The following is a 2500-nucleotide window of genomic DNA, read 5'->3' as shown; positions in this document are numbered from 1 at the left end:
AAACATTCACAATTGCGACTCTAATGCAAATACAATTCAATTGCATTCACCATATTAGCATCTACAATATCACTATGCAGAGTGTTTGATTGTTTGAAGGTTGTATTTCTCTTATAATAAGAGGGTAATACGTTAATGATCCTTCCGCAGGTTCACCTACGGAAACCTTGTTACGACTTTTACTTCCTCTAAATGATCAAGTTTGAACATCTTTCCAGCACAATCCGACCACTAGTTTCCCAATGGTCTGGATTGACCAGTCCGAAGTCCTCACTAAATCATTCAATCGGTAGTAGCGACGGGCGGTGTGTACAAAGGGCAGGGACGTAATCAACGCAAGCTAATGACTCACGCTTACTGGGAATTCCTCGTTCATGGGCAATAATTACAATGCCCAATCCCCATCACGAAATGGGTTCAAGCGGTTACCCACTCCTTTCGGAGCAGGAAACAGTATGCACGATGACCACTTCAGTGTAGCACGCGTGCGGCCCCGGACATCTAAGGGCATCACAGACCTGTTATTGCTCTGTTTCGTGCGGCTGCGAGCGCCGCTTGTCCCTCTAAGAAGTCCTTACAGTGCTACAGCATCCTTACCCTAGCCAATTCTGTAGGCTAATAGCAGCAGAGCCCTCAACAGCCGAAACCATCAAGAGATACTACCACCCACAGGTTGACTAAGGGGGAGTACTGCAGTGTAAACTGCAAGTCTATTTAGTAGGCTAGAGTCTCGTTCGTTATCGGAATTAACCAGACAAATCACTCCACCAACTAAGAACGGCCATGCACCACCACCCACTGAATCAAGAAAGAGCTCTCAATCTGTCAATCCTCTCAGTGTCCGGGCCGGGTGAGTTTTCCCGTGTTGAGTCAAATTAAGCCGCAAGCTCCACTCCTGGTGGTGCCCTTCCGTCAATTCCTTTAAGTTTCAGCTTTGCAACCATACTTCCCCCGGAACCCAAAAACTTTGGTTTCCCGGAAGCTTCCATTCGAGTCATGAAATTAGTTACTCAGAATGATCGCTGGTTGGCATCGTTTATGGTTAGAACTAGGGCGGTATCTGATCGCCTTCGAACCTCTAACTTTCGTTCTTGATTAATGAAAACATTCTTGGCAAATGCTTTCGCTGTAGTTTGTCTTGCGACGGTCCAAGAATTTCACCTCTAGCGCCGCAATACAAATGCCCCCGTCTGTCCCTCTTAATCATTACCTTGGATTCTTAAGACCAACAAAATAGAACCAAGGTCCTATTCCATTATTCCATGCAAGATCATTCAAGTTAAGGTAGTGGTACGCATCATATAGATGGTTGACCATACCGTTTTTAGGCACCTCTTTCGAGGTTTTGGACGCCTGCTTTGAGCACTCTGATTTTTTCAAGGTAAAAGTCTCGATCGCTTGAATCAACACTCGGTAAAGAGCATTGATAGCAAATATCGAGCAATTTTCTGTCTAAACACTATGAATGTAACCACCAGGAAAGAGGAATGAAGGTTCAAGCAAGCATCCGTAGACACAAGCAAGAAACCTAACATCACCATCTAACCCTTTAATCAGTGGACCCCATAGGTTCGACTGAAATCCAACTACGAGCTTTTTAACCGCAGCAACTTTAATATACGCTATTGGAGCTGGAATTACCGCGGCTGCTGGCACCAGACTTGCCCTCCAATAGATCCTCGTTAAAGGATTTAAATTGTACTCATTCCAATTACGGGGCCTCAATAGAGTCCCGTATTGTTATTTTTCGTCACTACATCCCCGTACTGGGATTGTGTAATTTGCGCGCCTGCTGCCTTCCTTAGATGTGGTAGCCGTTTCTCAGGCTCCCTCTCCGGAATCGAACCCTAATTCCCCGTTACCCGTTACAACCATGGTAGGCGCATAACCTACCATCGACAGTTGATAAGGCAGTTGCTTGAGGGATACATCGTCGGCTCAGAGGCCATACGATTTGCTCAGTTATTCAGAGTCATCACAAGAAATGCAACCGAAGTTGCTAAGATCCCCACTGCTAGTCCTTAGACAGCGACCGAAATCACTGAACAGGGTTCTAGGTGAATAAGAATCATTGGTCTTGTACTAATAAATGCGATCCTTCCGTCAGCAAGCTGAGGTTGGAACACTTGTTCATGTATTAGCTCTAGAATTACCACAGTTATCCATGTAAAAAAGAATATCCGAGGAACCGTAACTGATTTAATGAGCCATTCGCGGTTTCACTTTATAAACAGTATGTACTTAGACATGCATGGCTTAATCTTTGAGACAAGCATATGACTACTGGCAGGATCAACCAGGTAACTTGATGTTTTAGCAAAGTAAAATGCTAAACAAGTTGTTTTTGCAGCTATAAATACGATATCCTCAGCTAACAACCAGCAAGTGGATGTTAACTTTAACGAGGTATCGAGATTTATGTCGTGAATTAAGATGATTCTGCAGAAAACTCTTTAGAATCCATCTTCTTCCACTAAAATGTGCAAGCACATCTAGCAGG

At 44.2% G+C, this 2500-nt stretch overlaps 1 non-coding gene across 1 annotated transcript; it reads right to left on the bottom strand.

Moving 5' to 3' along the window:
* Nucleotides 1-133: 133 nt before the first annotated feature.
* On the bottom strand, nucleotides 134-2303 carry LOC149092552 (small subunit ribosomal RNA). Its single transcript, XR_016200837.1, has one exon. It is a non-coding gene; the product is annotated as a small subunit ribosomal RNA (ribosomal RNA).
* Between the last annotated feature and the right edge of the window lie 197 nt (nucleotides 2304-2500).

Source organism: Tetranychus urticae, unplaced genomic scaffold (assembly GCF_039701765.1).
Source record: "Tetranychus urticae isolate SD_2017Ah unplaced genomic scaffold, NJAU_TeUrti_SD_1.0 Scaffold_8, whole genome shotgun sequence".
In the NCBI taxonomy this organism is placed as follows: domain Eukaryota; kingdom Metazoa; phylum Arthropoda; class Arachnida; order Trombidiformes; family Tetranychidae; genus Tetranychus; species Tetranychus urticae.
Note: the sequence above shows the minus strand (reverse complement) of the source record. Positions and strands in the feature narration are given on the sequence as shown.